Genomic DNA, 11,174 nt, shown 5'->3' with positions numbered 1-11,174 from the left:
GATGGGAACAGCAGTTGGAACGCCCAATGGCATAAATGGCTGACAAAGACTATACGCTATGGTGGCCCACCAGAGTGCAGACAACTAAAAATAACTGGATTATGCTTAGGCAGAAAGAAGGCCATTGCTGATTTGATGTCGCTGATTGTGAAATAGAGATTTGAGAGACTTTTTTTTAGACAAAGTATAAAGAAAACCAAGATAAAGAAAAGATCTTTAAAAGATTAAGAAAATATGGCATTGAAAGGAAGTGTTGCTGCGGCCAGGCCAAGTGGACTGTTGTTATCTGAGTATCACCAGAGCACACGACCTGAGGAGAAGGTACCTCTCCCGTCTGGAGCTCCAGGCCCCAGGGGAAGCAGATGCGTGGCGGTTCTCGGGTGAAGGGCTTCCTGTCACCGACTGACAATAACCTCGGCAACCTTACCCCTTTCACACAGACGGAGGGAGAAACCAACACACACCAAATAAAACAAAAGAAACAACACACAAAATTCACAGGGTGAACAGAAACCCAGCCCAACAGCCTCCGCCGTCCTTGGGCCGAAGGAAATTGTCCCCCTTCCATCCAGCAAACCCACCAAACAAGCCTGTCACCAACGTGAGATACACATTGTTAGCAGATAGTTGCCATAGGAGGCAACACCAGCCTCAGTGTGGGAGATGGCACCAGGAGTGTGAGAACTTTGACACAGTCAGCCAGCCAAGTGGCACCACCCAATAACCATATAAATGGGAGACAATGGGCCTAATAGCAATCAGTGTCCTCCGCCTCTTTTTATGCCTTGAATTTGCTCCTGTTGGAGAGAGAGAGGATTCCACTGGGCTGTTACAATGGAGTCTCTGTGCATTTCAATAAACCTGTCTCCCCTCTGAGGAAGAGACAGAGCCCAAATACAAAGTGCCTCTTACGCAATGTGGAATAGCCAGAGAAGCAACAACAACAACAACAACAGAAACAATCACTCAAGTCACACTTCTGCTCAAACAGTCCTTTTGTATCACTCCACCACAGGCTTTTGATCTCAAAGCTTGAAGTTGGCAGCTGCATATTCACATCATAACTAGGATAGTGTACCATTTGCACTGGATTCCTAGGAATACACTAAAAAGAACCTTGGGGTATAGTTGTAACATAGACCTATACAGACATTCGTATACTTTATTTTTTCAAAGTTACCATTCATGTTCATCGTGCGTACAAATAGTTAAATATCAAGGTGCATATTTTACTTCTATGGTAAACTTTTTTTTTGCGTATTTGGTGGGTAGCACAAGCACTGTTCAGTTGGAAAACTGTGTAACATGTTCTGAGATGGTAAGCTACCTCTCCAAGGTGGCAAATAGCACAACATAATTGTGGTGTTTTTACTGTATGATCTGTTTTGATGGCTTGTCTATTTAGATATGTTTGCCTGAAAGCACATGGGTCTCACACATAGAATTAGGATTAACTGAATACAACTGAGCTAATGACTAGAGGAGAGGTCATTTGCCACCATTCAGCTATGTTTTTACAGGAATTTCATCTGTCTTTTGAGACACCACACCTACGGTGGCAACTCGAACAGCTTGTGCTTCATTTCTAAGGTAAGAGAAATGGCACATGATCAGTCAAAGCAGTGTGACATTCAACACAGTTTTCAGGGCTTCTGCTGTCATCCATAGAAATGAGTGGAGTCATAGTCCTGAGAGAAACATAACATTTTAAAGTTCTCAAATAATCCTCTGTATTCATGTATATTTTTAACGTGCCAAGTTATCATCATAAGTCTGAAAACATTGCATTCTGTAGGTTACACCTTCATAATATAAAGACAGAGCTTCAATAAAGGAAAATGTGTGAATGTGAAATAAACACGCAATTGACATCACTATGACGACGAGTGCATAGAAATGTCTCAAATTATATCACCAAAACATTCAGTATTAGGTGTGTCTGGTAGAAGTTTTTACAAAATAGTTTTCTCTCAAGAACAGTGCACACTGAACTATGTGAAAAGTATCCAGGCAGGATGGTCCAGCACAGGTCAAAGTGTTGCTGGTTTACAGGGCTGCGGATGGAGAGGCCTCAGAGAGCTGTTTCAGTAGTGTGTGGGTTTTTTGTTGTGCACGAGACTTTGAAGTGAGTGTTTTGATGTGCGTATGCATGTCAGCTCAGAGCCAGGGGCTTTATCTGGCCCCAGCAGAAGCAGGCTCTCCACTCTTCCACTCCTCCACTCCTCCACTCCTCCACACGACACATTACACCACAACACAACCCCACCGCTATGGTGCTGCTGCCTTTTGGACAGTCTTGAGCTGGATAGTTTAAAATGAATGTTAACAGTTTGAAGATAAACTTTCAGCTACAAATGTAGTCCTTTGCAGCATAATCCTGTGTCCTACATCAAAGTCCAAATATTTACTTATGTTTGCTATATTGCCCAGGGAATCAATCAACTGATTATAATTCTGGCTATAATAGGTACAAATAAAACACTGTGCAGTACTCATCTTCTGTGGTGACATGAACCCACGTGACAGTCACAACCACATTCTCGAATAGACCTGTCATGAAGACACACACCATAAAAAGTCTCTGTCACACAGCTATTGACATGCTCTTTCTCCTCTGCTACACAGCTGCCTGGAGAGTGCCACAGACGTCAGCCCCTGCGCAGCACAGCCACCTGTGTGTGTGTGTCACCTGCAGGTACTGAGGCGGGTCATAAGGCTGCCTCTCCCGAGGGGGAGACCCATCATCAGAAGCGTGTGACGGCACCTGTGAAGTACTCTTACTTTGTTTGAAGTGCTTGTTTGTATTGTTGAGGTGAACAAAAGAATTTTGCCACCTTTGTGCTTACAAGGGGACATTAGTCATAGGGAGGGGGGGGGAGAGAGAGAGAGAGAGAGAGAGAGAGAGAGAGAGAGAGAGAGAGAGAGAGAGAAAGAGAGAGAGAGAGAGAGAGAGAGAAAGCAAAGTTGAGCAGGGGTGGCTGCTCACACGAAAGCAAGGGGGTAGGGGAGGGCAGAGGTATACGTTCCTTCCCTCGAGGGAGGAATGAACAGTATATCCACAGAACCACTCGTCTGACAAATAAGACCAAACGGCCAGGCAAAAGATCACAAGGAGAGGGACTCGCTGTCAACGGTTCAGGTTACACACTAGAACAAGAGGGGATGCCATGTGGTACATCACAAGCAGAATTATCAATACAGCCACTGACAGCCTAGCATTATCAAACAGCTATCACCTCATTACTGTTACAGACAAAAATCAAGCAGGGTGCAAAATTTAGATCTTAATCTGTTTGTTTTCCAGTCTTAATGTTCAAACCGGGTACAATTTAATTTGATCTCGGCACAGACTACAGTGCTCTATGGAGTCCCTCCGCAGACTACATATCTAAAGTCTCCAGAGAGAATTTTGGCAATCCCAAACTAGGAGGATAATACTTGGAAGGATAACATATACCTTAGACAGTTGATGATCACATTTTAAGAAAAGCAACGTGGCGTAGTGCACACCATACAGGACACTTCACAGACCCTCATGCTGTTATTTACTTCTACATTTGCTCCCATGCATTGTGTAAGCTATTTGAACACTGGACATTTTACATTTTACACAAACTGCATGATGCACTGTTATGTGATGAATTTGTACATGATTCAAGAAGAACAACCTCTTCGTGACCACAGTGATGTCACGTCATTGGCTGGGAGGAGTAGCTCCAGACCCAGAGCAAAGAGCCACCGTAATTACTGTACCCCGTCAGTAAGAGCCAAGATGCTGCTGATAACGGGCTGGCCACAGGCAGGTGAGCTGAAGAGTCTTGCTTCAGCTAAAGGGGGGGAGGGAGGAAGGGCAGAGGTTGACCAGAGGTCACACAGACGGGGGGAGACAGAGCAGGGGCAGGGGCAGGGTTGGGGGGCGCCTGTCACCATTTCACCTCATGCTGTGGTGTGCAGGCTTTTTCAGTAATGACAGGCCTCAGATCCCCCCCTCTTCTCAGAATGTTGAATGTTTGGTTTAGTTTACGGACGAAAAAGGCCACCAGCCTTTAGGTAGGCGACATTAGGAGAGACTTTGTAGGAGAACTTTATTTTAAGTAGAAAATTAGAAAATGCTGTTGTTGGACTGAATTCACCACCTATTGCTAATATAAACCTGAAACATATGTGTGGACTGAAAGAAAGCTAAAAGTGATGAATGATGATGTAAAAAGTCCTCCATTAATCTCTATGTGTGTGTTTGTGTGTGTGTGTGTGGGGTGTGTGTGTGTGTGTGTGTGTGTGTGTGTGTGTGTGTGTGTGTGTGTGTGTGGCTGGCTGCGTGTTGGAGGGTGTATCAATTTCAAGGTGGCTAGCAGAGGGAGAGGAGGAGTAGGGTTATCATTAGCTGGGACTGGAGCTGTCCTCCGCTAGTTCCAGTAATTACTTCACAAAGGGTGGTGCCTGCCTTCCCACTGCTTTTCCCACACTGCAGGGCAAGCAGAGAATTCCAAGCACCCCAGACCTGCAATCTCCTCAGTTTTACCCAGCAAATTACTAAGTAGTCCCATTCTTCACAGCACTGTAATTGCATTTTAGTGCTGTTTTTATTGATGCCGGCCAGGCCAGCCCCCCTCTCATGCTGAGAGGAATGAGCGTGCCTTTTAGAGGAGCAAGCATGCTAAATGAATGGTAGCACTTGTTTAATGAAAACAGAGGGAGACTTTTTTGTTCCTCCTCACTCACCTACCCACTGTATGTAGTTACTCAGTTATTACAAGGGTAATTACAAATGTATTCATGTTTACTGATGGTCAGGCTTAGAGGGAATTGTGAACAAGAAACAACAACAAACAGCTTTACTTATAAATAAAGTTGATTTTCTTTAACTCAAACCTAAAACTTTCAATCTTTTTTCAGGTTTTGATTTCCTACATGTTATTACTGTTCTCACTGGTTCATCAGCCTTGCCTCCACAGAAGTACTTTAATTTAAAAAGATTAGGTCCGGCAGATATTCAGCAGTTCACTGAGGCCTTATTAACTAATGCACTCAACACAACCACTGAAGTGACAGATAATGCAGACAGTCCCCATTCATTCTCCACAGCAGGGCATGTCACACTGGGAAGTTTACATGTGGGTGGCTAACTAGAAATTTAATTTGGTAATTATATTTTCTCCTATTGCAGATTGCAAGCTTTGAAACAAGTAACAAAAAAAATGCTATATATCTATGCATTTTTTTTTTTTGGTATGTATTTATGTATGTATGTATATCATGTTTTCCATGTGCACACTTACATAAATAGGGGACAGCAAGGAACAAAAAAGGCATCTTAAGCCCTTATGGTTAATTCAGTTTAAAATGTTAATGCAATTTGATGAAAGTTCACAATTGGCTGCCTCTGTCTTGCAAATGGACTTAAAATGTCTCCACTCAAGTGCTCTTTCCCACCCAAACACAATATTTCTCTTTCTCCCCTTGAAGAATTCATTAGTCTCCATGTCCGAGCAAAATTGGTCCAGATCCCTTCACTAAACATCTCATTACGGGATTTAAAGACACCCAGTTGCATTCTTGGCTCCGTCAAGCTGTTCTTCATGTCTTAGATATAGTTACTTTCTTTTCATGGAGTCCACAAATTCTCAACGTTCCTCTGCCGGACAACCACACAGTTGCTGTTTGAGATGAGAAAAGGAGAAAAAGAGAAAAGGAAGGAAAATGGCCTTGGGATTAGTGGATCTGAACAGGATAAAAGGATAATGGATTCTTGGTGTGATCCAGTTTAGTTTGAAAGATGGAGGGTCTTAACCAGGATTTGAGACTTTACCCTGCTTTGTGCCATTATTTCGATCCAATGGCATTTGTTCTGAATTGCTAGATTTTGGTGGTCCCAATTGCTGACAACCATAATATAAAAACACACACGTTCACTAGGAACACAAACACACACAGACACAAACACACAGGCGCCCTACTGCACAATCGCACTGTGCCATCATGAAGAGTTCTTTCTTTGTAGGCCACATACGGAGAGCATTGTGCCTACACTTTTGTCTATCATAAAATCAGCCTTGGGTGTCATTTGAAGCAAATGTACCAATGCTCCCATCAATGCAAGGGCATAGTGATCATCACAAAGAGGAGGTCTCCATGACAGAAACATCCTCTGTAATTACAACGGCCCTCCTTTCCCATTCATCTGGCCCATAATCTGTAAATCCCACTTTCACTAGTATCTCCGACACCTGTGACCCCATCAGGAGTGTCAGCTGGCCTGTCAACGAGGTTCAACAAAGCGAAACAGACAAGCTCCCCGAGACTCCACCGCCGAGCGCATCAGCCAGAAAAAGAGAGGCCACAGCAGCCTGGCAGCTACTGAGGTATTTTGTTTTGCCCTAAGGTAGACAGGTGCACTCAAAAACAACACAGAGAAATATGCGCAATGCCCCCGCGCCAGAGGTTCAGATGTTGGATTAGAGACATGCAACAAAACACTAATTTCAAGTGACACTAAGATCACTGAGATTCCTCTGTACTTACTGGTTCATAGAGGAAGGGTACAAAATATGCGTAACGGTTTATATAATCGTGTCACATTTAGGTTTAGTGTTTATGTAGAGGGTAAATAAACAACAGTCCCTTTTAAGGACGTCAGAGATTTACTTTCAGATCAAAAGTGTCTGTTTTCTGATTTCAATTCTTTCTGTGATCGTGGTGGAGGACAGCTCTGACCACAGACTGAACAATTAGAGTTCAGCAGAAATCTTACTCCAGAAGATGATTCGTACCCTGTTCAAACACTTTTGGATGGAAATGTCACATCCCTAATCGTTCTTGGAGAGGAGTCAACTTCAAAACTAAAAAAGAACCCACGCCCAAACTGCCGTGGAGTCCGAATCAAAGTTTCCTCAGTGCCCTGCTCTCTCTCTAATCCTACAAGGGGAATCCAGAAGCTGCCTGTCAGTTTTCTGGATGCTTTAACCGTGACTGGAAATAAAGAAATGAGGAATGAGGATGGGCTACAAATCACCTAGCATCAAAGTGACAATGCAGGACACCATGCCAAGTGGAGGTGCCTTTGATGCCCCCCAGTTGAATCAGGGCCTAGTCTCCGCAGAGTCTGCTTTGACAGGCTGTAAATACCAGACCATTATCCAGCCTAAGGATGGGTTAAGTTTACACTCTCTTCTCGCTAGCCTCAGATGATTTTGTTTAATGAAGGTATAACCAGGGCTGGGGCATGTAAATCCTCTGTTTAGTGCCCTTGTTAAGACACACTGTGGGGGAAATGAGCGTAGGGCATGGCCCTAAGGAACTTTAACATGAAATATTCACAGGATGGCCTGCATCTGTGTAAATTCACTGTGAGAATCATTTATTTCTGTCCGACTGGTTTTGGTGAACTAGCATCATGCATGAATTTCAAGCTTTGTTAAACATTGCATAATTGTGTATGATAGCCTTCTTTGTATTTGGTTTCTTAGATGATCTTGGTAAATAACGAAGTGAAATATTACGAAGTGAAATTTCCAACAATACAAACACGGCAGACTACAACAGTCAGTCAGCTCTATTTGACATTGTGTCAAAACTACCACCAGAGGGTGCAACATATGCCGGCTAATTGAGCATCCAATTAACCAATTAAAATGATGATGACAAAAAAATAGGTATTGGAGATGATTTATTTACTCTCTTTCTATTGCATCATGGCAAGACGAAAAGTAATACCTACAGAATTAGACTTGCTTTTAAGTGTTATGTTGAACAATTTTTGTTATATGGCAAAAGTGCAGTAGTTTAAGATGTATAACGGCAATCAACATCATCCCAATTGCCATACTCTGCCTAGAAAATTCTGCGTTGCTAGAGGCATGCCAGAAAGTTCCTGATCTGACGACATGGTCCACATGGAGAATTAGCGTAGGGCGAAGCGCATTTCCTTATGTGACCAGGGACGAATGCAAAATGTTATGTAAATCCCCTTAACGACCTTTTCAAGCCACCAACAATCGCCACACAAAAGTGATTGGCAGCCGACACCGTGGGGCTCATTTATCTGGTGCCCCAACCCGTCTCGCTCCACATCGCCCCCTGCTGAGAGAGGCGTGGGGTAAAGTGCCCAGCGACTCTGTTTGCCAATGGGTAGAGCCAGCATGGACCCTCTCATGGCAACCACAGGGGTTGTCGTCATAATGTTTCGTTTGTTTCCTGCCCCGCACCACCTCGGAACTTGGCCCTGGGCATCTTCGGGCAGATTGGGTGCAGGGGGAAGTATCCACGCCTGTCCTGTGTTCCCATGCTGCCGGCCTCGCCTGGGCCCATTGTGCTCCTCACAGACGCGCTCTTGTCTCCAGTGCCTCTCCTGGTGCTCACAATAGAAGCGCATGATATGGGCATTGTCATTGTTCTCAAGATTATTATGATGTGCACCCCTCGCTCTCCGGGGAGGGTTTGCTATAAATCCACACACACTGCCTGCCATTGGTTTCGTCTCATAAGGGCCATGCTTCGCTTATGAGGCCAGAGTATCCTTTTGACAGGCACAGGCACAAGCACACTCAGACACACACACACACACACACACACACACACACACACACTCCAACACACACACACACACACACACACACACACACACACACACACACTCAGACACACACACACACACACACACACACACACACACCCACTCAAACACACACACACACACACACACACACACACACACACATAAGAACCCTCATGCCAAGAGCCCGCTGTTCTCAAGCCCCTCACTGGGAGGTTTTCTCATTTCCAAGCTCCATCTCCGGGGGGGTGCAGTGGTTCCCTACTGAGCCACAAGCCCCACTTCCTACTGCGAGGCCTGTTTTGTCCCTTGGCGGTCTTCCTCCATTCAAGTCCACCCTGACCAGCCTAACTCCTCAATGAGGCCACCGGAGAAATCCAAGGCTTTTCCTCCGTTTGTCTTTGAAATGACCAGACAACTAAGTAACGCCTCTGAGATTGATGACTTACACCATAGTTTGTGCCAGTTCATTTGCTGGCTCATTCTGATATCTATACTTTTCCATACACTTCCTAAAGCAGTGATTTCACCTCACTGTATTGGAACATATAAAAGGAAATGAAATAAGAGAGAGAAAGAGAGAGAGAGAGAGACAGAGAGAGAGAGAGAGAAAGAGAGAGAGAGAGAGAAAGAGAAAGAGAAGTGTGTGTGTGTGTGTGCTTTTGGAGGGATTTTCTGAAGATGTAGGCTCCTCTGTTATAAGACCTACTTGGGCAGACCTGTATCATTAGGTTTTACAGAGGAGAAGAATTGGATTACTGAATCGTACATGAGAGTTACTGCTGCCATGGGGGGAACCTATTCTTTGACAACAGCCCAGGGTATGTAAAGACCTGATGGATGGTGATGAATTGTGCAAATTATGACATGACCTGTTTCTATTATGTAATTGTTTGTATGAGTTTAAATGACACCAAGAATCTTCTACAAGAACCGGTTTTAATATTTTAACTGGCATGTTGAATATGATTAAATAAGACCTAAATGCAGTAGATGTATTTATTCATTCTGTATTTGTTACATGCATAATCGATCCATTTGTTTGCGTCATACACTGTGGGTAGTAGCTAGTGTTTACATCCCAAACTACAGAATCATAGGCAATAGTTTGTGAGACTTGCCTTTATGAATTCACTAAAGGATGTGTCTCTTGATTTACATCTAAAGATGCTGTCTCGTCTTGATACCTGAGGCTAAGTTTGCAGGTGAAAAATGATAATAAAATGGAACATATAACTTAAAGATGACATTATGCCATGCAGGTGTGCCTGTTACATTTCAGCAACATACCCTCTGTGAGACAAATCATCTAATGTCACTTTTTCTATCAGGATTATCATTTTACCTAGAAACACTGCTGCTATGCAGTGCTATGCCATTCTATTTTTTTCCAGTTTCATGAACCATGTAATTGACGTATTATTTGTATTAATATTCAAGTTTTTCGCATTACTTTCAGCTGCACGTTTCTTCCTTTCTGGGGGTAAAGGTATTGAGGAGCTTTCAGTAAGACCTGTCACTGACTTTTGTGACAGAGCTTTATACTCAGGAGTGTCCTCTGTTTTAACAGACCTCCCAACTAATACAGCTGTAGCTATTTGTATGCTTGGTGAACATGACTTTCCTATATATGAAAACATGTTGTCTTTTTCCAAGTTTTCTTACTGAATCGGCACTGCTTCAGTGGACAAACATGCAGGGTCATGATATACAACATCAGAAAGCTGCTAGAGCTGTTCACAGGAGGTCTTAATGAAAACTGGAGAATTAGTGATGTCTGCTATCTACAGAATAAAAAAGTAGCACAAGCAACGCTAATTTGAGCTGCTTATTAACCTCAGTTTAGGCTCGTTGACGTTATATTGAGCAATAAATTGATTGTGCGAAATATTTAATAGATCAGAAGAACACTGTATATATTGTCTGAGCATTCATGTATTTCAAAATATATGATGGTTTATTAACACTAGAATCATTCCAGAGGTGTGGTGCTTTGGGTAATTACTTATATTGAATTATGTAGAGAAAAAAATCAATACAATCTTAAACAAAGACAAATAGACTACAAGGAACCCTACATATAGTTTGACTTCGTATGAGATTAATGGTCCTTAACAATGAATCATTACATCAGTTTTACTCAATACAAATTAGTTAAAACACTTTATAAACAAATCATTATTATTGGGCCGCAAGAACTGCTATTGGAATAGCTTAATCATTCATAGTCATAAATTATTCATTCATATGTCAATTTTTGACATATTTTAACCATTTTTTACATTTGGATGCTGTGTGTCTCTTTGGCCTATGGGAGGCGATAGGTCACCTTTACTGAGTCAACAAGGTGAATGTCTGAATGTATTTTTGACAGTCAAAGGTCTATGAACACTAACACAATATTCCACATTTTTTTGATTGAAGTTGGTGCTGTGATGGTATATTTTCCACATCTCATATAAAAAAGTAATAGTTTGCATGTGCAATTCCATTTAATGAATCCAAATATTTCTCGCAATAGCATTATATAAAGGCCTCTTTCAATGGATCACAGCTCTCTTTGGAAATCCTCCTCCACATTTGATGAACATTTTGTTTTCTTTTCCATTTATGATTTAGGTTT

Source organism: Sprattus sprattus, assembly GCF_963457725.1.
Source record: "Sprattus sprattus genome assembly, chromosome: 4".
Lineage (NCBI taxonomy): Eukaryota > Metazoa > Chordata > Actinopteri > Clupeiformes > Clupeidae > Sprattus > Sprattus sprattus.
Note: the sequence above shows the minus strand (reverse complement) of the source record.